The sequence below is a fragment of the Schistocerca cancellata genome, chromosome 3 (genome assembly GCF_023864275.1).
Source record: "Schistocerca cancellata isolate TAMUIC-IGC-003103 chromosome 3, iqSchCanc2.1, whole genome shotgun sequence".
Classification (NCBI taxonomy): Eukaryota; Metazoa; Arthropoda; class Insecta; order Orthoptera; family Acrididae; genus Schistocerca; species Schistocerca cancellata.
Window position 1 is genome coordinate 106,621,403 of NC_064628.1, and position 19,538 is coordinate 106,640,940.

Consider the following 19,538-nt stretch of genomic DNA (forward strand, 5'->3'; position numbering starts at 1 on the left):
AACAGCACGTGGCTCACATACTCATACGCATAGATTTGCGCCCGTTGCGGTGGCCGGGAATCGAACGCGGCTCAACTGCTCGGAAGGCAACTATGCTCACCATTACACTACCACCGCACAGCCGCTGCTCGCAACGCCGCGCTGTGTCGGCTTCCCGCCCGCCGGCAGTGGCCCACGGTGATAGTAGCTGTAGGCGCTTTACGAGGTAGGAGGGTGCATTCGGGCAGCGCCTCCACGCACGCTGCGTCTTTGGGCAAGGCTCGTCGCCGCGGCCGCAACGTTACTCACACAATAGTGACGAGCGGTCGCTTTGAGGCAGTGTAGTGGGGGACTCCGCGTGTGTAGCACGTTTTTCGGTTGTATCCGACGTCGCTGGGTGGCAATCCCACTTTCCCTGCAGACAGCTGCTCGGGAATATGCTCGGGAAGCACGGACGTCATCGGACGTCCGCCCCCAACAAATGCAACTAACAAAATGAGAACAACAACTAAAAAAGTGGTAGGTTGTTCGACTACCACGCGGGCGGCCCGGCTTCGATTCCCGGCCGATGCATCGTTTTGCTGTTCTCGCTATAGTGCTGCCGCGCCGATTGCTCGCTTGAGGTGCGCCAGCCTCAGGAATGTATAGCAGGATTCGCTGAGAGAAGAACCAAACATGCAGCACGCAAGAGACCCTACTTGGACGGCCGCGTGCTGTTACTGAACTCCAGCGTCGGCCTGGCCCTACAGGCCGCTGTGTTCAGGTGCCGCAAGGGCGATGTACTGTAACCTCAGGCAGTGCTGCTTTCCGTCGTTAAAAAAGCTGCGGCAGCAGTTTACTCTAGCAAGTCGGGAAAGCACGCGTAGCGACATAACAGATTCCTCAGAAAGCGCAAACTGTCTATCTCTAATATGTGAGACTTACCAAGATTTCTGGGATGATCGTTGCAACGAGCCTCGGTAGCGCAGTAGGTAGCGCGTAAGTCTCATAATCTTAAGGTCGTGAGTTCGATCCTCACCCGGGGCATTTAATTTGCTGTACATCACGGCTGAATTAACAGCGTTGCTATTGCTAGCGAACGAACTTAATTGTCGTTTGTTATCCACAAGGAGTCCACGCCTCAGCGTCACAATGTTTACTTCCAATTATGGCAAGGTACAACTTTGATCATTCTCCTCCCCTGTTATGAGTGAAATATGATGCAAACAGCAATGAATAGACAGTTTCGAGCTGTGCGCCATGCCAGTCTGCACGCGCAAAAATGCTCGCAAACAGAGAACAACACTGAGTCCGGATTGAGCACGAAATGCGAGAAGAGAGGGAGTAAATCTCACGTTTCTCGAGCAAATCCGGTGTGGTCTAGTGGCTAGGATACCTGGCTTTCACCCAGGAGGCCCGGGTTCGATTCCCGGTACCGGAAGGGAAGTTTTTGCGCACACGACCCTCCATCTTTTGGCCTTCCAACCTTCGTTTGTCGCCCTCCTTCCGGAGCTTCAACCGAACGTAATCGGGGGAAGCAGGCACAGGATGCAATTACTGTCAGCACCGGGATAAAGGGAGAAGAGGCACTGGTCCGCTGTTGGGGTGCTACCAGCGTCAGTGGGAAGTCGGTGAAGTCGCCAGTTGCGCCAGAAGCCAGCAATTACCGTAGTACGCCTACACACGCGTTCCAGTTATTCACATTGCTTGCAGTCGCTCCATGCACAACAAGCGTGAGCCCGGATAGCTCAGTCGGTAGAGCATTAGGCTTTTAACCTAAGTGTCCAGGGTTCGAATCCCTGTTCGGGCGAAGATTTTAACGCTTCCGTAATGGCTCGTCTCGTAGCGCTGGTAGCCCTGCCGTAATCAGTGCACCGAGTTCGTTTCCTGTCAACATTCTGCGCAGACCGGTTGCATTTTTCACGATTCGAGGGAAGCTTTAGCTACGAGCAGTCGTGGCCGAGTGGTTAAGGCGTCTGACTAGAAATCAGATTCCCTGTGGGAGCGTAGGTTCGAGTCCTACCGACTGCGTCGGTTTTTTTATTTTTTGTTTCAGAAGAGAGAGCAGAAAATTTCGCAGTTTGCCTGTCGTTTTGGTACCTCGCTACACCTCACCTCTCACAGTCGTTTATAGCGCCTGTCCTTTTGATAAGGGCGAATTCCAAGCGTCAGCTTTCGCGTCAGCCGAGCAAAGTCGGGACATACTACAGGATGGCCTGCGTGGAGCGACGACGGAAAGAAAACGTTAATTCAACAGCACGTGGCTCACATACTCATACGCATAGATTTGCGCCCGTTGCGGTGGCCGGGAATCGAACGCGGCTCAACTGCTCGGAAGGCAACTATGCTCACCATTACACTACCACCGCACAGCCGCTGCTCGCAACGCCGCGCTGTGTCGGCTTCCCGCCCGCCGGCAGTGGCCCACGGTGATAGTAGCTGTAGGCGCTTTACGAGGTAGGAGGGTGCATTCGGGCAGCGCCTCCACGCACGCTGCGTCTTTGGGCAAGGCTCGTCGCCGCGGCCGCAACGTTACTCACACAATAGTGACGAGCGGTCGCTTTGAGGCAGTGTAGTGGGGGACTCCGCGTGTGTAGCACTTTTTTCGGTTGTATCCGACGTCGCTGGGTGGCAATCCCACTTTCCCTGCAGACAGCTGCTCGGGAATATGCTCGGGAAGCACGGACGTCATCGGACGTCCGCCCCCAACAAATGCAACTAACAAAATGAGAACAACAACTAAAAAAGTGGTAGGTTGTTCGACTACCACGCGGGCGGCCCGGCTTCGATTCCCGGCCGATGCATCGTTTTGCTGTTCTCGCTATAGTGCTGCCGCGCCGATTGCTCGCTTGAGGTGCGCCAGCCTCAGGAATGTATAGCAGGATTCGCTGAGAGAAGAACCAAACATGCAGCACGCAAGAGACCCTACTTGGACGGCCGCGTGCTGTTACTGAACTCCAGCGTCGGCCTGGCCCTACAGGCCGCTGTGTTCAGGTGCCGCAAGGGCGATGTACTGTAACCTCAGGCAGTGCTGCTTTCCGTCGTTAAAAAAGCTGCGGCAGCAGTTTACTCTAGCAAGTCGGGAAAGCACGCGTAGCGACACAACAGATTCCTCAGAAAGCGCAAACTGTCTATCTCTAATATGTGCGACTTACCAAGATTTCTGGGATGATCGTTGCAACGAGCCTCGGTAGCGCAGTAGGTAGCGCGTAAGTCTCATAATCTTAAGGTCGTGAGTTCGATCCTCACCCGGGGCATTTAATTTGCTGTACATCACGGCTGAATTAACGGCGTTGCTATTGCTAGCGAACGAACTTAATTGTCGTTTGTTATCCACAAGGAGTCCACGCCTCAGCGTCACAATGTTTACTTCCAATTATGGCAAGGTACAACTTTGATCATTCTCCTCCCCTGTTATGAGTGAAATATGATGCAAACAGCAATGAATAGACAGTTTCGAGCTGTGCGCCATGCCAGTTTGCACGCGCAAAAATGCTCGCAAACAGAGAACAACACTGAGTCCGGATTGAGCACGAAATGCGAGAAGAGAGGGAGTAAATCTCACGTTTCTCGAGCAAATCCGGTGTGGTCTAGTGGCTAGGATACCTGGCTTTCACCCAGGAGGCTCGGGTTCGATTCCCGGTACCGGAAGGGAAGTTTTTGCGCACACGACCCTCCATCTTTTGGCCTTCCAACCTTCGTTTGTCGCCCTCCTTCCGGAGCTTCAACCGAACGTAATCGGGGGAAGCAGGCACAGGATGCAATTACTGTCAGCACCGGGATAAAGGGAGAAGAGGCACTGGTCCGCTGTTGGGGTGCTACCAGCGTCAGTGGGAAGTCGGTGAAGTCGCCAGTTGCGCCAGAAGCCAGCAATTACCGTAGTACGCCTACACACGCGTTCCAGTTATTCACATTGCTTGCAGTCGCTCCATGCACAACAAGCGTGAGCCCGGATAGCTCAGTCGGTAGAGCATTAGGCTTTTAACCTAAGTGTCCAGGGTTCGAATCCCTGTTCGGGCGAAGATTTTAACGCTTCCGTAATGGCTCGTCTCGTAGCGCTGGTAGCCCTGCCGTAATCAGTGCACCGAGTTCGTTTCCTGTCAACATTCTGCGCAGACCGGTTGCATTTTTCACGATTCGAGGGAAGCTTTAGCTACGAGCAGTCGTGGCCGAGTGGTTAAGGCGTCTGACTAGAAATCAGATTCCCTGTGGGAGCGTAGGTTCGAGTCCTACCGACTGCGTCGGTTTTTTTATTTTTTGTTTCAGAAGAGAGAGCAGAAAATTTCGCAGTTTGCCTGTCGTTTTGGTACCTCGCTACACCTCACCTCTCACAGTCGTTTATAGCGCCTGTCCTTTTGATAAGGGCGAATTCCAAGCGTCAGCTTTCGCGTCAGCCGAGCAAAGTCGGGACATACTACAGGATGGCCTGCGTGGAGCGACGACGGAAAGAAAACGTTAATTCAACAGCACGTGGCTCACATACTCATACGCATAGATTTGCGCCCGTTGCGGTGGCCGGGAATCGAACGCGGCTCAACTGCTCGGAAGGCAACTATGCTCACCATTACACTACCACCGCACAGCCGCTGCTCGCAACGCCGCGCTGTGTCGGCTTCCCGCCCGCCGGCAGTGGCCCACGGTGATAGTAGCTGTAGGCGCTTTACGAGGTAGGAGGGTGCATTCGGGCAGCGCCTCCACGCACGCTGCGTCTTTGGGCAAGGCTCGTCGCCGCGGCCGCAACGTTACTCACACAATAGTGACGAGCGGTCGCTTTGAGGCAGTGTAGTGGGGGACTCCGCGTGTGTAGCACGTTTTTCGGTTGTATCCGACGTCGCTGGGTGGCAATCCCACTTTCCCTGCAGACAGCTGCTCGGGAATATGCTCGGGAAGCACGGACGTCATCGGACGTCCGCCCCCAACAAATGCAACTAACAAAATGAGAACAACAACTAAAAAAGTGGTAGGTTGTTCGACTACCACGCGGGCGGCCCGGCTTCGATTCCCGGCCGATGCATCGTTTTGCTGTTCTCGCTATAGTGCTGCCGCGCCGATTGCTCGCTTGAGGTGCGCCAGCCTCAGGAATGTATAGCAGGATTCGCTGAGAGAAGAACCAAACATGCAGCACGCAAGAGACCCTACTTGGACGGCCGCGTGCTGTTACTGAACTCCAGCGTCGGCCTGGCCCTACAGGCCGCTGTGTTCAGGTGCCGCAAGGGCGATGTACTGTAACCTCAGGCAGTGCTGCTTTCCGTCGTTAAAAAAGCTGCGGCAGCAGTTTACTCTAGCAAGTCGGGAAAGCACGCGTAGCGACATAACAGATTCCTCAGAAAGCGCAAACTGTCTATCTCTAATATGTGAGACTTACCAAGATTTCTGGGATGATCGTTGCAACGAGCCTCGGTAGCGCAGTAGGTAGCGCGTAAGTCTCATAATCTTAAGGTCGTGAGTTCGATCCTCACCCGGGGCATTTAATTTGCTGTACATCACGGCTGAATTAACAGCGTTGCTATTGCTAGCGAACGAACTTAATTGTCGTTTGTTATCCACAAGGAGTCCACGCCTCAGCGTCACAATGTTTACTTCCAATTATGGCAAGGTACAACTTTGATCATTCTCCTCCCCTGTTATGAGTGAAATATGATGCAAACAGCAATGAATAGACAGTTTCGAGCTGTGCGCCATGCCAGTCTGCACGCGCAAAAATGCTCGCAAACAGAGAACAACACTGAGTCCGGATTGAGCACGAAATGCGAGAAGAGAGGGAGTAAATCTCACGTTTCTCGAGCAAATCCGGTGTGGTCTAGTGGCTAGGATACCTGGCTTTCACCCAGGAGGCCCGGGTTCGATTCCCGGTACCGGAAGGGAAGTTTTTGCGCACACGACCCTCCATCTTTTGGCCTTCCAACCTTCGTTTGTCGCCCTCCTTCCGGAGCTTCAACCGAACGTAATCGGGGGAAGCAGGCACAGGATGCAATTACTGTCAGCACCGGGATAAAGGGAGAAGAGGCACTGGTCCGCTGTTGGGGTGCTACCAGCGTCAGTGGGAAGTCGGTGAAGTCGCCAGTTGCGCCAGAAGCCAGCAATTAGCGTAGTACGCCTACACACGCGTTCCAGTTATTCACATTGCTTGCAGTCGCTCCATGCACAACAAGCGTGAGCCCGGATAGCTCAGTCGGTAGAGCATTAGGCTTTTAACCTAAGTGTCCAGGGTTCGAATCCCTGTTCGGGCGAAGATTTTAACGCTTCCGTAATGGCTCGTCTCGTAGCGCTGGTAGCCCTGCCGTAATCAGTGCACCGAGTTCGTTTCCTGTCAACATTCTGCGCAGACCGGTTGCATTTTTCACGATTCGAGGGAAGCTTTAGCTACGAGCAGTCGTGGCCGAGTGGTTAAGGCGTCTGACTAGAAATCAGATTCCCTGTGGGAGCGTAGGTTCGAGTCCTACCGACTGCGTCGGTTTTTTTATTTTTTGTTTCAGAAGAGAGAGCAGAAAATTTCGCAGTTTGCCTGTCGTTTTGGTACCTCGCTACACCTCACCTCTCACAGTCGTTTATAGCGCCTGTCCTTTTGATAAGGGCGAATTCCAAGCGTCAGCTTTCGCGTCAGCCGAGCAAAGTCGGGACATACTACAGGATGGCCTGCGTGGAGCGACGACGGAAAGAAAACGTTAATTCAACAGCACGTGGCTCACATACTCATACGCATAGATTTGCGCCCGTTGCGGTGGCCGGGAATCGAACGCGGCTCAACTGCTCGGAAGGCAACTATGCTCACCATTACACTACCACCGCACAGCCGCTGCTCGCAACGCCGCGCTGTGTCGGCTTCCCGCCCGCCGGCAGTGGCCCACGGTGATAGTAGCTGTAGGCGCTTTACGAGGTAGGAGGGTGCATTCGGGCAGCGCCTCCACGCACGCTGCGTCTTTGGGCAAGGCTCGTCGCCGCGGCCGCAACGTTACTCACACAATAGTGACGAGCGGTCGCTTTGAGGCAGTGTAGTGGGGGACTCCGCGTGTGTAGCACTTTTTTCGGTTGTATCCGACGTCGCTGGGTGGCAATCCCACTTTCCCTGCAGACAGCTGCTCGGGAATATGCTCGGGAAGCACGGACGTCATCGGACGTCCGCCCCCAACAAATGCAACTAACAAAATGAGAACAACAACTAAAAAAGTGGTAGGTTGTTCGACTACCACGCGGGCGGCCCGGCTTCGATTCCCGGCCGATGCATCGTTTTGCTGTTCTCGCTATAGTGCTGCCGCGCCGATTGCTCGCTTGAGGTGCGCCAGCCTCAGGAATGTATAGCAGGATTCGCTGAGAGAAGAACCAAACATGCAGCACGCAAGAGACCCTACTTGGACGGCCGCGTGCTGTTACTGAACTCCAGCGTCGGCCTGGCCCTACAGGCCGCTGTGTTCAGGTGCCGCAAGGGCGATGTACTGTAACCTCAGGCAGTGCTGCTTTCCGTCGTTAAAAAAGCTGCGGCGGCAGTTTACTCTAGCAAGTCGGGAAAGCACGCGTAGCGACACAACAGATTCCTGAGAAAGCGCAAACTGTCTATCTCTAATATGTGAGACTTACCAAGATTCCTGGGATGATGGTTGCAACGAGCCTCGGTAGCGCAGTAGGTAGCGCGTAAGTCTCATAATCTTAAGGTCGTGAGTTCGATCCTCACCCGGGGCATTTAATTTGCTGTACATCACGGCTGAATTAACGGCGTTGCTATTGCTAGCGAACGAACTTAATTGTCGTTTGTTATCCACAAGGAGTCCACGCCTCAGCGTCACAATGTTTACTTCCAATTATGGCAAGGTACAACTTTGATCATTCTCCTCCCCTGTTATGAGTGAAATATGATGCAAACAGCAATGAATAGACAGTTTCGAGCTGTGCGCCATGCCAGTCTGCATGCGCAAAAATGCTCGCAAACAGAGAACAACACTGAGTCCGGATTGAGCACGAAATGCGAGAAGAGAGGGAGTAAATCTCACGTTTCTCGAGCAAATCCGGTGTGGTCTAGTGGCTAGGATACCTGGCTTTCACCCAGGAGGCCCGGGTTCGATTCCCGGTACCGGAAGGGAAGTTTTTGCGCACACGACCCTCCATCTTTTGGCCTTCCAACCTTCGTTTGTCGCCCTCCTTCCGGAGCTTCAACCGAACGTAATCGGGGGAAGCAGGCACAGGATGCAATTACTGTCAGCACCGGGATAAAGGGAGAAGAGGCACTGGTCCGCTGTTGGGGTGCTACCAGCGTCAGTGGGAAGTCGGTGAAGTCGCCAGTTGCGCCAGAAGCCAGCAATTACCGTAGTACGCCTACACACGCGTTCCAGTTATTCACATTGCTTGCAGTCGCTCCATGCACAACAAGCGTGAGCCCGGATAGCTCAGTCGGTAGAGCATTAGGCTTTTAACCTAAGTGTCCAGGGTTCGAATCCCTGTTCGGGCGAAGATTTTAACGCTTCCGTAATGGCTCGTCTCGTAGCGCTGGTAGCCCTGCCGTAATCAGTGCACCGAGTTCGTTTCCTGTCAACATTCTGCGCAGACCGGTTGCATTTTCCACGATTCGAGGGAAGCTGTAGCTACGAGCAGTCGTGGCCGAGTGGTTAAGGCGTCTGACTAGAAATCAGATTCCCTCTGGGAGCGTAGGTTCGAGTCCTACCGACTGCGTCGGTTTTTTTATTTTTTGTTTCAGAAGAGAGAGCAGAAAATTTCGCAGTTTGCCTGTCGTTTTGGTACCTCGCTACACCTCACCTCTCACAGTCGTTTATAGCGCCTGTCCTTTTGATAAGGGCGAAATCCAAGCATCAGCTTTCGCGTCAGCCGAGCAAAGTCGGGACAAGTCGGGACATACTACAGGATGGCCTGCGTGGAGCGACGACGGAAAGAAAACGTTAATTCAACAGCACGTGGCTCACATACTCATACGCATAGATTTGCGCCCGTTGCGGTGGCCGGGAATCGAACGCGGCTCAACTGCTCGGAAGGCAACTATGCTCACCATTACACTACCACCGCACAGCCGCTGCTCGCAACGCCGCGCTGTGTCGGCTTCCCGCCCGCCGGCAGTGGCCCACGGTGATAGTAGCTGTAGGCGCTTTACGAGGTAGGAGGGTGCATTCGGGCAGCGCCTCCACGCACGCTGCGTCTTTGGGCAAGGCTCGTCGCCGCGGCCGCAACGTTACTCACACAATAGTGACGAGCGGTCGCTTTGAGGCAGTGTAGTGGGGGACTCCGCGTGTGTAGCACTTTTTTCGGTTGTATCCGACGTCGCTGGGTGGCAATCCCACTTTCCCTGCAGACAGCTGCTCGGGAATATGCTCGGGAAGCACGGACGTCATCGGACGTCCGCCCCCAACAAATGCAACTAACAAAATGAGAACAACAACTAAAAAAGTGGTAGGTTGTTCGACTACCACGCGGGCGGCCCGGCTTCGATTCCCGGCCGATGCATCGTTTTGCTGTTCTCGCTATAGTGCTGCCGCGCCGATTGCTCGCTTGAGGTGCGCCAGCCTCAGGAATGTATAGCAGGATTCGCTGAGAGAAGAACCAAACATGCAGCACGCAAGAGACCCTACTTGGACGGCCGCGTGCTGTTACTGAACTCCAGCGTCGGCCTGGCCCTACAGGCCGCTGTGTTCAGGTGCCGCAAGGGCGATGTACTGTAACCTCAGGCAGTGCTGCTTTCCGTCGTTAAAAAAGCTGCGGCGGCAGTTTACTCTAGCAAGTCGGGAAAGCACGCGTAGCGACACAACAGATTCCTGAGAAAGCGCAAACTGTCTATCTCTAATATGTGAGACTTACCAAGATTCCTGGGATGATGGTTGCAACGAGCCTCGGTAGCGCAGTAGGTAGCGCGTAAGTCTCATAATCTTAAGGTCGTGAGTTCGATCCTCACCCGGGGCATTTAATTTGCTGTACATCACGGCTGAATTAACGGCGTTGCTATTGCTAGCGAACGAACTTAATTGTCGTTTGTTATCCACAAGGAGTCCACGCCTCAGCGTCACAATGTTTACTTCCAATTATGGCAAGGTACAACTTTGATCATTCTCCTCCCCTGTTATGAGTGAAATATGATGCAAACAGCAATGAATAGACAGTTTCGAGCTGTGCGCCATGCCAGTCTGCACGCGCAAAAATGCTCGCAAACAGAGAACAACACTGAGTCCGGATTGAGCACGAAATGCGAGAAGAGAGGGAGTAAATCTCACGTTTCTCGAGCAAATCCGGTGTGGTCTAGTGGCTAGGATACCTGGCTTTCACCCAGGAGGCCCGGGTTCGATTCCCGGTACCGGAAGGGAAGTTTTTGCGCACACGACCCTCCATCTTTTGGCCTTCCAACCTTCGTTTGTCGCCCTCCTTCCGGAGCTTCAACCGAACGTAATCGGGGGAAGCAGGCACAGGATGCAATTACTGTCAGCACCGGGATAAAGGGAGAAGAGGCACTGGTCCGCTGTTGGGGTGCTACCAGCGTCAGTGGGAAGTCGGTGAAGTCGCCAGTTGCGCCAGAAGCCAGCAATTAGCGTAGTACGCCTACACACGCGTTCCAGTTATTCACATTGCTTGCAGTCGCTCCATGCACAACAAGCGTGAGCCCGGATAGCTCAGTCGGTAGAGCATTAGGCTTTTAACCTAAGTGTCCAGGGTTCGAATCCCTGTTCGGGCGAAGATTTTAACGCTTCCGTAATGGCTCGTCTCGTAGCGCTGGTAGCCCTGCCGTAATCAGTGCACCGAGTTCGTTTCCTGTCAACATTCTGCGCAGACCGGTTGCATTTTCCACGATTCGAGGGAAGCTTTAGCTACGAGCAGTCGTGGCCGAGTGGTTAAGGCGTCTGACTAGAAATCAGATTCCCTGTGGGAGCGTAGGTTCGAGTCCTACCGACTGCGTCGGTTTTTTTATTTTTTGTTTCAGAAGAGAGAGCAGAAAATTTCGCAGTTTGCCTGTCGTTTTGGTACCTCGCTACACCTCACCTCTCACAGTCGTTTATAGCGCCTGTCCTTTTGATAAGGGCGAAATCCAAGCATCAGCTTTCGCGTCAGCCGAGCAAAGTCGGGACAAGTCGGGACATACTACAGGATGGCCTGCGTGGAGCGACGACGGAAAGAAAACGTTAATTCAACAGCACGTGGCTCACATACTCATACGCATAGATTTGCGCCCGTTGCGGTGGCCGGGAATCGAACGCGGCTCAACTGCTCGGAAGGCAACTATGCTCACCATTACACTACCACCGCACAGCCGCTGCTCGCAACGCCGCGCTGTGTCGGCTTCCCGCCCGCCGGCAGTGGCCCACGGTGATAGTAGCTGTAGGCGCTTTACGAGGTAGGTGGGTGCATTCGGGCAGCGCCTCCACGCACGCTGCGTCTTTGGGCAAGGCTCGTCGCCGCGGCCGCAACGTTACTCACACAATAGTGACGAGCGGTCGCTTTGAGGCAGTGTAGTGGGGGACTCCGCGTGTGTAGCACTTTTTTCGGTTGTATCCGACGTCGCTGGGTGGCAATCCCACTTTCCCTGCAGACAGCTGCTCGGGAATATGCTCGGGAAGCACGGACGTCATCGGACGTCCGCCCCCAACAAATGCAACTAACAAAATGAGAACAACAACTAAAAAAGTGGTAGGTTGTTCGACTACCACGCGGGCGGCCCGGCTTCGATTCCCGGCCGATGCATCGTTTTGCTGTTCTCGCTATAGTGCTGCCGCGCCGATTGCTCGCTTGAGGTGCGCCAGCCTCAGGAATGTATAGCAGGATTCGCTGTGAGAAGAACCAAACATGCAGCACGCAAGAGACCCTACTTGGACGGCTGCGTGCTGTTACTGAACTCCAGCGTCGGCCTGGCCCTACAGGCCGCTGTGTTCAGGTGCCGCAAGGGCGATGTACTGTAACCTCAGGCAGTGCTGCTTTCCGTCGTTAAAAAAGCTGCGGCAGCAGTTTACTCTAGCAAGTCGGGAAAGCACGCGTAGCGACACAACAGATTCCTGAGAAAGCGCAAACTGTCTATCTCTAATATGTGAGACTTACCAAGATTCCTGGGATGATGGTTGCAACGAGCCTCGGTAGCGCAGTAGGTAGCGCGTAAGTCTCATAATCTTAAGGTCGTGAGTTCGATCCTCACCCGAGGCATTTAATTTGCTGTACATCACGGCTGAATTAACGGCGTTGCTATTGCTAGCGAACGAACTTAATTGTCGTTTGTTATCCACAAGGAGTCCACGCCTCAGCGTCACAATGTTTACTTCCAATTATGGCAAGGTACAACTTTGATCATTCTCCTCCCCTGTTATGAGTGAAATATGATGCAAACAGCAATGAATAGACAGTTTCGAGCTGTGCGCCATGCCAGTCTGCACGCGCAAAAATGCTCGCAAACAGAGAACAACACTGAGTCCGGATTGAGCACGAAATGCGAGAAGAGAGGGAGTAAATCTCACGTTTCTCGAGCAAATCCGGTGTGGTCTAGTGGCTAGGATACCTGGCTTTCACCCAGGAGGCCCGGGTTCGATTCCCGGTACCGGAAGGGAAGTTTTTGCGCACACGACCCTCCATCTTTTGGCCTTCCAACCTTCGTTTGTCGCCCTCCTTCCGGAGCTTCAACCGAACGTAATCGGGGGAAGCAGGCACAGGATGCAATTACTGTCAGCACCGGGATAAAGGGAGAAGAGGCACTGGTCCGCTGTTGGGGTGCTACCAGCGTCAGTGGGAAGTCGGTGAAGTCGCCAGTTGCGCCAGAAGCCAGCAATTACCGTAGTACGCCTACACACGCGTTCCAGTTATTCACATTGCTTGCAGTCGCTCCATGCACAACAAGCGTGAGCCCGGATAGCTCAGTCGGTAGAGCATTAGGCTTTTAACCTAAGTGTCCAGGGTTCGAATCCCTGTTCGGGCGAAGATTTTAACGCTTCCGTAATGGCTCGTCTCGTAGCGCTGGTAGCCCTGCCGTAATCAGTGCACCGAGTTCGTTTCCTGTCAACATTCTGCGCAGACCGGTTGCATTTTTCACGATTCGAGGGAAGCTTTAGCTACGAGCAGTCGTGGCCGAGTGGTTAAGGCGTCTGACTAGAAATCAGATTCCCTCTGGGAGCGTAGGTTCGAGTCCTACCGACTGCGTCGGTTTTTTTATTTTTTGTTTCAGAAGAGAGAGCAGAAAATTTCGCAGTTTGCCTGTCGTTTTGGTACCTCGCTACACCTCACCTCTCACAGTCGTTTATAGCGCCTGTCCTTTTGATAAGGGCGAAATCCAAGCGTCAGCTTTCGCGTCAGCCGAGCAAAGTCGGGACAAGTCGGGACATACTACAGGATGGCCTGCGTGGAGCGACGACGGAAAGAAAACGTTAATTCAACAGCACGTGGCTCACATACTCATACGCATAGATTTGCGCCCGTTGCGGTGGCCGGGAATCGAACGCGGCTCAACTGCTCGGAAGGCAACTATGCTCACCATTACACTACCACCGCACAGCCGCTGCTCGCAACGCCGCGCTGTGTCGGCTTCCCGCCCGCCGGCAGTGGCCCACGGTGATAGTAGCTGTAGGCGCTTTACGAGGTAGGAGGGTGCATTCGGGCAGCGCCTCCACGCACGCTGCGTCTTTGGGCAAGGCTCGTCGCCGCGGCCGCAACGTTACTCACACAATAGTGACGAGCGGTCGCTTTGAGGCAGTGTAGTGGGGGACTCCGCGTGTGTAGCACTTTTTTCGGTTGTATCCGACGTCGCTGGGTGGCAATCCCACTTTCCCTGCAGACAGCTGCTCGGGAATATGCTCGGGAAGCACGGACGTCATCGGACGTCCGCCCCCAACAAATGCAACTAACAAAATGAGAACAACAACTAAAAAAGTGGTAGGTTGTTCGACTACCACGCGGGCGGCCCGGCTTCGATTCCCGGCCGATGCATCGTTTTGCTGTTCTCGCTATAGTGCTGCCGCGCCGATTGCTCGCTTGAGGTGCGCCAGCCTCAGGAATGTATAGCAGGATTCGCTGAGAGAAGAACCAAACATGCAGCACGCAAGAGACCCTACTTGGACGGCCGCGTGCTGTTACTGAACTCCAGCGTCGGCCTGGCCCTACAGGCCGCTGTGTTCAGGTGCCGCAAGGGCGATGTACTGTAACCTCAGGCAGTGCTGCTTTCCGTCGTTAAAAAAGCTGCGGCAGCAGTTTACTCTAGCAAGTCGGGAAAGCACGCGTAGCGACACAACAGATTCCTGAGAAAGCGCAAACTGTCTATCTCTAATATGTGAGACTTACCAAGATTCCTGGGATGATGGTTGCAACGAGCCTCGGTAGCGCAGTAGGTAGCGCGTAAGTCTCATAATCTTAAGGTCGTGAGTTCGATCCTCACCCGGGGCATTTAATTTGCTGTACATCACGGCTGAATTAACGGCGTTGCTATTGCTAGCGAACGAACTTAATTGTCGTTTGTTATCCACAAGGAGTCCACGCCTCAGCGTCACAATGTTTACTTCCAATTATGGCAAGGTACAACTTTGATCATTCTCCTCCCCTGTTATGAGTGAAATATGATGCAAACAGCAATGAATAGACAGTTTCGAGCTGTGCGCCATGCCAGTCTGCACGCGCAAAAATGCTCGCAAACAGAGAACAACACTGAGTCCGGATTGAGCACGAAATGCGAGAAGAGAGGGAGTAAATCTCACGTTTCTCGAGCAAATCCGGTGTGGTCTAGTGGCTAGGATACCTGGCTTTCACCCAGGAGGCCCGGGTTCGATTCCCGGTACCGGAAGGGAAGTTTTTGCGCACACGACCCTCCATCTTTTGGCCTTCCAACCTTCGTTTGTCGCCCTCCTTCCGGAGCTTCAACCGAACGTAATCGGGGGAAGCAGGCACAGGATGCAATTACTGTCAGCACCGGGATAAAGGGAGAAGAGGCACTGGTCCGCTGTTGGGGTGCTACCAGCGTCAGTGGGAAGTCGGTGAAGTCGCCAGTTGCGCCAGAAGCCAGCAATTACCGTAGTACGCCTACACACGCGTTCCAGTTATTCACATTGCTTGCAGTCGCTCCATGCACAACAAGCGTGAGCCCGGATAGCTCAGTCGGTAGAGCATTAGGCTTTTAACCTAAGTGTCCAGGGTTCGAATCCCTGTTCGGGCGAAGATTTTAACGCTTCCGTAATGGCTCGTCTCGTAGCGCTGGTAGCCCTGCCGTAATCAGTGCACCGAGTTCGTTTCCTGTCAACATTCTGCGCAGACCGGTTGCATTTTCCACGATTCGAGGGAAGCTGTAGCTACGAGCAGTCGTGGCCGAGTGGTTAAGGCGTCTGACTAGAAATCAGATTCCCTCTGGGAGCGTAGGTTCGAGTCCTACCGACTGCGTCGGTTTTTTTATTTTTTGTTTCAGAAGAGAGAGCAGAAAATTTCGCAGTTTGCCTGTCGTTTTGGTACCTCGCTACACCTCACCTCTCACAGTCGTTTATAGCGCCTGTCCTTTTGATAAGGGCGAAATCCAAGCATCAGCTTTCGCGTCAGCCGAGCAAAGTCGGGACAAGTCGGGACATACTACAGGATGGCCTGCGTGGAGCGACGACGGAAAGAAAACGTTAATTCAACAGCACGTGGCTCACATACTCATACGCATAGATTTGCGCCCGTTGCGGTGGCCGGGAATCGAACGCGGCTCAACTGCTCGGAAGGCAACTATGCTCACCATTACACTACCACCGCACAGCCGCTGCTCGCAACGCCGCGCTGTGTCGGCTTCCCGCCCGCCGGCAGTGGCCCACGGTGATAGTAGCTGTAGGCGCTTTACGAGGTAGGAGGGTGCATTCGGGCAGCGCCTCCACGCACGCTGCGTCTTTGGGCAAGGCTCGTCGCCGCGGCCGCAACGTTACTCACACAATAGTGACGAGCGGTCGCTTTGAGGCAGTGTAGTGGGGGACTCCGCGTGTGTAGCACTTTTTTCGGTTGTATCCGACGTCGCTGGGTGGCAATCCCACTTTCCCTGCAGACAGCTGCTCGGGAATATGCTCGGGAAGCACGGACGTCATCGGACGTCCGCCCCCAACAAATGCAACTAACAAAATGAGAACAACAACTAAAAAAGTGGTAGGTTGTTCGACTACCACGCGGGCGGCCCGGCTTCGATTCCCGGCCGATGCATCGTTTTGCTGTTCTCGCTATAGTGCTGCCGCGCCGATTGCTCGCTTGAGGTGCGCCAGCCTCAGGAATGTATAGCAGGATTCGCTGAGAGAAGAACCAAACATGCAGCACGCAAGAGACCCTACTTGGACGGCTGCGTGCTGTTACTGAACTCCAGCGTCGGCCTGGCCCTACAGGCCGCTGTGTTCAGGTGCCGCAAGGGCGATGTACTGTAACCTCAGGCAGTGCTGCTTTCCGTCGTTAAAAAAGCTGCGGCAGCAGTTTACTCTAGCAAGTCGGGAAAGCACGCGTAGCGACACAACAGATTCCTGAGAAAGCGCAAACTGTCTATCTCTAATATGTGAGACTTACCAAGATTCCTGGGATGATGGTTGCAACGAGCCTCGGTAGCGCAGTAGGTAGCGCGTAAGTCTCATAATCTTAAGGTCGTGAGTTCGATCCTCACCCGAGGCATTTAATTTGCTGTACATCACGGCTGAATTAACGGCGTTGCTATTGCTAGCGAACGAACTTAATTGTCGTTTGTTATCCACAAGGAGTCCACGCCTCAGCGTCACAATGTTTACTTCCAATTATGGCAAGGTACAACTTTGATCATTCTCCTCCCCTGTTATGAGTGAAATATGATGCAAACAGCAATGAATAGACAGTTTCGAGCTGTGCGCCATGCCAGTCTGCACGCGCAAAAATGCTCGCAAACAGAGAACAACACTGAGTCCGGATTGAGCACGAAATGCGAGAAGAGAGGGAGTAAATCTCACGTTTCTCGAGCAAATCCGGTGTGGTCTAGTGGCTAGGATACCTGGCTTTCACCCAGGAGGCCCGGGTTCGATTCCCGGTACCGGAAGGGAAGTTTTTGCGCACACGACCCTCCATCTTTTGGCCTTCCAACCTTCGTTTGTCGCCCTCCTTCCGGAGCTTCAACCGAACGTAATCGGGGGAAGCAGGCACAGGATGCAATTACTGTCAGCACCGGGATAAAGGGAGAAGAGGCACTGGTCCGCTGTTGGGGTGCTACCAGCGTCAGTGGGAAGTCGGTGAAGTCGCCAGTTGCGCCAGAAGCCAGCAATTACCGTAGTACGCCTACACACGCGTTCCAGTTATTCACATTGCTTGCAGTCGCTCCATGCACAACAAGCGTGAGCCCGGATAGCTCAGTCGGTAGAGCATTAGGCTTTTAACCTAAGTGTCCAGGGTTCGAATCCCTGTTCGGGCGAAGATTTTAACGCTTCCGTAATGGCTCGTCTCGTAGCGCTGGTAGCCCTGCCGTAATCAGTGCACCGAGTTCGTTTCCTGTCAACATTCTGCGCAGACCGGTTGCATTTTTCACGATTCGAGGGAAGCTTTAGCTACGAGCAGTCGTGGCCGAGTGGTTAAGGCGTCTGACTAGAAATCAGATTCCCTCTGGGAGCGTAGGTTCGAGTCCTACCGACTGCGTCGGTTTTTTTATTTTTTGTTTCAGAAGAGAGAGCAGAAAATTTCGCAGTTTGCCTGTCGTTTTGGTACCTCGCTACACCTCACCTCTCACAGTCGTTTATAGCGCCTGTCCTTTTGATAAGGGCGAAATCCAAGCGTCAGCTTTCGCGTCAGCCGAGCAAAGTCGGGACAAGTCGGGACATACTACAGGATGGCCTGCGTGGAGCGACGACGGAAAGAAAACGTTAATTCAACAGCACGTGGCTCACATACTCATACGCATAGATTTGCGCCCGTTGCGGTGGCCGGGAATCGAACGCGGCTCAACTGCTCGGAAGGCAACTATGCTCACCATTACACTACCACCGCACAGCCGCTGCTCGCAACGCCGCGCTGTGTCGGCTTCCCGCCCGCCGGCAGTGGCCCACGGTGATAGTAGCTGTAGGCGCTTTACGAGGTAGGAGGGTGCATTCGGGCAGCGCCTCCACGCACGCTGCGTCTTTGGGCAAGGCTCGTCGCCGCGGCCGCAACGTTACTCACACAATAGTGACGAGCGGTCGCTTTGAGGCAGTGTAGTGGGGGACTCCGCGTGTGTAGCACTTTTTTCGGTTGTATCCGACGTCGCTGGGTGGCAATCCCACTTTCCCTGCAGACAGCTGCTCGGGAATATGCTCGGGAAGCACGGACGTCATCGGACGTCCGCCCCCAACAAATGCAACTAACAAAATGAGAACAACAACTAAAAAAGTGGTAGGTTGTTCGACTACCACGCGGGCGGCCCGGCTTCGATTCCCGGCCGATGCATCGTTTTGCTGTTCTCGCTATAGTGCTGCCGCGCCGATTGCTCGCTTGAGGTGCGCCAGCCTCAGGAATGTATAGCAGGATTCGCTGAGAGAAGAACCAAACATGCAGCACGCAAGAGACCCTACTTGGACGGCCGCGTGCTGTTACTGAACTCCAGCGTCGGCCTGGCCCTACAGGCCGCTGTGTTCAGGTGCCGCAAGGGCGATGTACTGTAACCTCAGGCAGTGCTGCTTTCCGTCGTTAAAAAAGCTGCGGCAGCAGTTTACTCTAGCAAGTCGGGAAAGCACGCGTAGCGACACAACAGATTCCTGAGAAAGCGCAAACTGTCTATCTCTAATATGTGAGACTTACCAAGATTCCTGGGATGATGGTTGCAACGAGCCTCGGTAGCGCAGTAGGTAGCGCGTAAGTCTCATAATCTTAAGGTCGTGAGTTCGATCCTCACCCGGGGCATTTAATTTGCTGTACATCACGGCTGAATTAACGGCGTTGCTATTGCTAGCGAACGAACTTAATTGTCGTTTGTTATCCACAAGGAGTCCACGCCTCAGCGTCACAATGTTTACTTCCAATTATGGCAAGGTACAACTTTGATCATTCTCCTCCCCTGTTATGAGTGAAATATGATGCAAACAGCAATGAATAGACAGTTTCGAGCTGTGCGCCATGCCAGTCTGCACGCGCAAAAATGCTCGCAAACAGAGAACAACACTGAGTCCGGATTGAGCACGAAATGCGAGAAGAGAGGGAGTAAATCTCACGTTTCTCGAGCAAATCCGGTGTGGTCTAGTGGCTAGGATACCTGGCTTTCACCCAGGAGGCCCGGGTTCGATTCCCGGTACCGGAAGGGAAGTTTTTGCGCACACGACCCTCCATCTTTTGGCCTTCCAACCTTCGTTTGTCGCCCTCCTTCCGGAGCTTCAACCGAACGTAATCGGGGGAAGCAGGCACAGGATGCAATTACTGTCAGCACCGGGATAAAGGGAGAAGAGGCACTGGTCCGCTGTTGGGGTGCTACCAGCGTCAGTGGGAAGTCGGTGAAGTCGCCAGTTGCGCCAGAAGCCAGCAATTACCGTAGTACGCCTACACACGCGTTCCAGTTATTCACATTGCTTGCAGTCGCTCCATGCACAACAAGCGTGAGCCCGGATAGCTCAGTCGGTAGAGCATTAGGCTTTTAACCTAAGTGTCCAGGGTTCGAATCCCTGTTCGGGCGAAGATTTTAACGCTTCCGTAATGGCTCGTCTCGTAGCGCT

The 19,538-nt window shown here is 53.8% G+C and overlaps 44 non-coding genes across 44 annotated transcripts; 35 read left to right on the forward strand and 9 right to left on the reverse strand.

The window, feature by feature from the left end:
• Positions 1–45: 45 nt before the first annotated feature.
• Positions 46–117, reverse strand: Trnag-ucc (transfer RNA glycine (anticodon UCC)). Its single transcript has one exon. It is a non-coding gene; the product is annotated as a tRNA-Gly (tRNA).
• Positions 118–932: 815 nt separating this feature from the next.
• Positions 933–1,005, forward strand: Trnam-cau (transfer RNA methionine (anticodon CAU)). Its single transcript has one exon. It is a non-coding gene; the product is annotated as a tRNA-Met (tRNA).
• Positions 1,006–1,327: 322 nt separating this feature from the next.
• Trnae-uuc (transfer RNA glutamic acid (anticodon UUC)) lies at positions 1,328–1,399 on the forward strand. Its single transcript has one exon. It is a non-coding gene; the product is annotated as a tRNA-Glu (tRNA).
• Positions 1,400–1,695: 296 nt separating this feature from the next.
• Trnak-uuu (transfer RNA lysine (anticodon UUU)) lies at positions 1,696–1,768 on the forward strand. The gene has a single exon. It is a non-coding gene; the product is annotated as a tRNA-Lys (tRNA).
• Positions 1,769–1,907: 139 nt separating this feature from the next.
• Trnas-aga (transfer RNA serine (anticodon AGA)) lies at positions 1,908–1,989 on the forward strand. The gene has a single exon. It is a non-coding gene; the product is annotated as a tRNA-Ser (tRNA).
• Positions 1,990–2,255: 266 nt separating this feature from the next.
• On the reverse strand, positions 2,256–2,327 carry Trnag-ucc (transfer RNA glycine (anticodon UCC)). The gene has a single exon. It is a non-coding gene; the product is annotated as a tRNA-Gly (tRNA).
• An 815-nt stretch (positions 2,328–3,142) lies between these two features.
• Positions 3,143–3,215, forward strand: Trnam-cau (transfer RNA methionine (anticodon CAU)). Its single transcript has one exon. It is a non-coding gene; the product is annotated as a tRNA-Met (tRNA).
• A 322-nt stretch (positions 3,216–3,537) lies between these two features.
• On the forward strand, positions 3,538–3,609 carry Trnae-uuc (transfer RNA glutamic acid (anticodon UUC)). The gene has a single exon. It is a non-coding gene; the product is annotated as a tRNA-Glu (tRNA).
• A 296-nt stretch (positions 3,610–3,905) lies between these two features.
• Positions 3,906–3,978, forward strand: Trnak-uuu (transfer RNA lysine (anticodon UUU)). Its single transcript has one exon. It is a non-coding gene; the product is annotated as a tRNA-Lys (tRNA).
• A 139-nt stretch (positions 3,979–4,117) lies between these two features.
• Positions 4,118–4,199, forward strand: Trnas-aga (transfer RNA serine (anticodon AGA)). Its single transcript has one exon. It is a non-coding gene; the product is annotated as a tRNA-Ser (tRNA).
• Positions 4,200–4,465: 266 nt separating this feature from the next.
• On the reverse strand, positions 4,466–4,537 carry Trnag-ucc (transfer RNA glycine (anticodon UCC)). Its single transcript has one exon. It is a non-coding gene; the product is annotated as a tRNA-Gly (tRNA).
• An 815-nt stretch (positions 4,538–5,352) lies between these two features.
• On the forward strand, positions 5,353–5,425 carry Trnam-cau (transfer RNA methionine (anticodon CAU)). Its single transcript has one exon. It is a non-coding gene; the product is annotated as a tRNA-Met (tRNA).
• A 322-nt stretch (positions 5,426–5,747) lies between these two features.
• Trnae-uuc (transfer RNA glutamic acid (anticodon UUC)) lies at positions 5,748–5,819 on the forward strand. The gene has a single exon. It is a non-coding gene; the product is annotated as a tRNA-Glu (tRNA).
• A 296-nt stretch (positions 5,820–6,115) lies between these two features.
• Trnak-uuu (transfer RNA lysine (anticodon UUU)) lies at positions 6,116–6,188 on the forward strand. The gene has a single exon. It is a non-coding gene; the product is annotated as a tRNA-Lys (tRNA).
• Positions 6,189–6,327: 139 nt separating this feature from the next.
• Trnas-aga (transfer RNA serine (anticodon AGA)) lies at positions 6,328–6,409 on the forward strand. Its single transcript has one exon. It is a non-coding gene; the product is annotated as a tRNA-Ser (tRNA).
• A 266-nt stretch (positions 6,410–6,675) lies between these two features.
• Positions 6,676–6,747, reverse strand: Trnag-ucc (transfer RNA glycine (anticodon UCC)). The gene has a single exon. It is a non-coding gene; the product is annotated as a tRNA-Gly (tRNA).
• Positions 6,748–7,562: 815 nt separating this feature from the next.
• Positions 7,563–7,635, forward strand: Trnam-cau (transfer RNA methionine (anticodon CAU)). Its single transcript has one exon. It is a non-coding gene; the product is annotated as a tRNA-Met (tRNA).
• A 322-nt stretch (positions 7,636–7,957) lies between these two features.
• On the forward strand, positions 7,958–8,029 carry Trnae-uuc (transfer RNA glutamic acid (anticodon UUC)). Its single transcript has one exon. It is a non-coding gene; the product is annotated as a tRNA-Glu (tRNA).
• A 296-nt stretch (positions 8,030–8,325) lies between these two features.
• Positions 8,326–8,398, forward strand: Trnak-uuu (transfer RNA lysine (anticodon UUU)). Its single transcript has one exon. It is a non-coding gene; the product is annotated as a tRNA-Lys (tRNA).
• A 139-nt stretch (positions 8,399–8,537) lies between these two features.
• On the forward strand, positions 8,538–8,619 carry Trnas-aga (transfer RNA serine (anticodon AGA)). The gene has a single exon. It is a non-coding gene; the product is annotated as a tRNA-Ser (tRNA).
• A 276-nt stretch (positions 8,620–8,895) lies between these two features.
• Positions 8,896–8,967, reverse strand: Trnag-ucc (transfer RNA glycine (anticodon UCC)). Its single transcript has one exon. It is a non-coding gene; the product is annotated as a tRNA-Gly (tRNA).
• An 815-nt stretch (positions 8,968–9,782) lies between these two features.
• Trnam-cau (transfer RNA methionine (anticodon CAU)) lies at positions 9,783–9,855 on the forward strand. The gene has a single exon. It is a non-coding gene; the product is annotated as a tRNA-Met (tRNA).
• A 322-nt stretch (positions 9,856–10,177) lies between these two features.
• On the forward strand, positions 10,178–10,249 carry Trnae-uuc (transfer RNA glutamic acid (anticodon UUC)). The gene has a single exon. It is a non-coding gene; the product is annotated as a tRNA-Glu (tRNA).
• A 296-nt stretch (positions 10,250–10,545) lies between these two features.
• On the forward strand, positions 10,546–10,618 carry Trnak-uuu (transfer RNA lysine (anticodon UUU)). Its single transcript has one exon. It is a non-coding gene; the product is annotated as a tRNA-Lys (tRNA).
• Positions 10,619–10,757: 139 nt separating this feature from the next.
• On the forward strand, positions 10,758–10,839 carry Trnas-aga (transfer RNA serine (anticodon AGA)). Its single transcript has one exon. It is a non-coding gene; the product is annotated as a tRNA-Ser (tRNA).
• Positions 10,840–11,115: 276 nt separating this feature from the next.
• On the reverse strand, positions 11,116–11,187 carry Trnag-ucc (transfer RNA glycine (anticodon UCC)). Its single transcript has one exon. It is a non-coding gene; the product is annotated as a tRNA-Gly (tRNA).
• Positions 11,188–12,002: 815 nt separating this feature from the next.
• Trnam-cau (transfer RNA methionine (anticodon CAU)) lies at positions 12,003–12,075 on the forward strand. The gene has a single exon. It is a non-coding gene; the product is annotated as a tRNA-Met (tRNA).
• A 322-nt stretch (positions 12,076–12,397) lies between these two features.
• On the forward strand, positions 12,398–12,469 carry Trnae-uuc (transfer RNA glutamic acid (anticodon UUC)). Its single transcript has one exon. It is a non-coding gene; the product is annotated as a tRNA-Glu (tRNA).
• Positions 12,470–12,765: 296 nt separating this feature from the next.
• Trnak-uuu (transfer RNA lysine (anticodon UUU)) lies at positions 12,766–12,838 on the forward strand. The gene has a single exon. It is a non-coding gene; the product is annotated as a tRNA-Lys (tRNA).
• A 139-nt stretch (positions 12,839–12,977) lies between these two features.
• Positions 12,978–13,059, forward strand: Trnas-aga (transfer RNA serine (anticodon AGA)). Its single transcript has one exon. It is a non-coding gene; the product is annotated as a tRNA-Ser (tRNA).
• A 276-nt stretch (positions 13,060–13,335) lies between these two features.
• Positions 13,336–13,407, reverse strand: Trnag-ucc (transfer RNA glycine (anticodon UCC)). The gene has a single exon. It is a non-coding gene; the product is annotated as a tRNA-Gly (tRNA).
• Positions 13,408–14,222: 815 nt separating this feature from the next.
• Trnam-cau (transfer RNA methionine (anticodon CAU)) lies at positions 14,223–14,295 on the forward strand. Its single transcript has one exon. It is a non-coding gene; the product is annotated as a tRNA-Met (tRNA).
• Positions 14,296–14,617: 322 nt separating this feature from the next.
• Positions 14,618–14,689, forward strand: Trnae-uuc (transfer RNA glutamic acid (anticodon UUC)). Its single transcript has one exon. It is a non-coding gene; the product is annotated as a tRNA-Glu (tRNA).
• Positions 14,690–14,985: 296 nt separating this feature from the next.
• Positions 14,986–15,058, forward strand: Trnak-uuu (transfer RNA lysine (anticodon UUU)). Its single transcript has one exon. It is a non-coding gene; the product is annotated as a tRNA-Lys (tRNA).
• Positions 15,059–15,197: 139 nt separating this feature from the next.
• Trnas-aga (transfer RNA serine (anticodon AGA)) lies at positions 15,198–15,279 on the forward strand. The gene has a single exon. It is a non-coding gene; the product is annotated as a tRNA-Ser (tRNA).
• Positions 15,280–15,555: 276 nt separating this feature from the next.
• On the reverse strand, positions 15,556–15,627 carry Trnag-ucc (transfer RNA glycine (anticodon UCC)). The gene has a single exon. It is a non-coding gene; the product is annotated as a tRNA-Gly (tRNA).
• An 815-nt stretch (positions 15,628–16,442) lies between these two features.
• Trnam-cau (transfer RNA methionine (anticodon CAU)) lies at positions 16,443–16,515 on the forward strand. Its single transcript has one exon. It is a non-coding gene; the product is annotated as a tRNA-Met (tRNA).
• A 322-nt stretch (positions 16,516–16,837) lies between these two features.
• Trnae-uuc (transfer RNA glutamic acid (anticodon UUC)) lies at positions 16,838–16,909 on the forward strand. The gene has a single exon. It is a non-coding gene; the product is annotated as a tRNA-Glu (tRNA).
• Positions 16,910–17,205: 296 nt separating this feature from the next.
• On the forward strand, positions 17,206–17,278 carry Trnak-uuu (transfer RNA lysine (anticodon UUU)). The gene has a single exon. It is a non-coding gene; the product is annotated as a tRNA-Lys (tRNA).
• A 139-nt stretch (positions 17,279–17,417) lies between these two features.
• Trnas-aga (transfer RNA serine (anticodon AGA)) lies at positions 17,418–17,499 on the forward strand. Its single transcript has one exon. It is a non-coding gene; the product is annotated as a tRNA-Ser (tRNA).
• A 276-nt stretch (positions 17,500–17,775) lies between these two features.
• Positions 17,776–17,847, reverse strand: Trnag-ucc (transfer RNA glycine (anticodon UCC)). The gene has a single exon. It is a non-coding gene; the product is annotated as a tRNA-Gly (tRNA).
• An 815-nt stretch (positions 17,848–18,662) lies between these two features.
• On the forward strand, positions 18,663–18,735 carry Trnam-cau (transfer RNA methionine (anticodon CAU)). The gene has a single exon. It is a non-coding gene; the product is annotated as a tRNA-Met (tRNA).
• A 322-nt stretch (positions 18,736–19,057) lies between these two features.
• Trnae-uuc (transfer RNA glutamic acid (anticodon UUC)) lies at positions 19,058–19,129 on the forward strand. The gene has a single exon. It is a non-coding gene; the product is annotated as a tRNA-Glu (tRNA).
• A 296-nt stretch (positions 19,130–19,425) lies between these two features.
• On the forward strand, positions 19,426–19,498 carry Trnak-uuu (transfer RNA lysine (anticodon UUU)). Its single transcript has one exon. It is a non-coding gene; the product is annotated as a tRNA-Lys (tRNA).
• Positions 19,499–19,538: the final 40 nt, after the last annotated feature.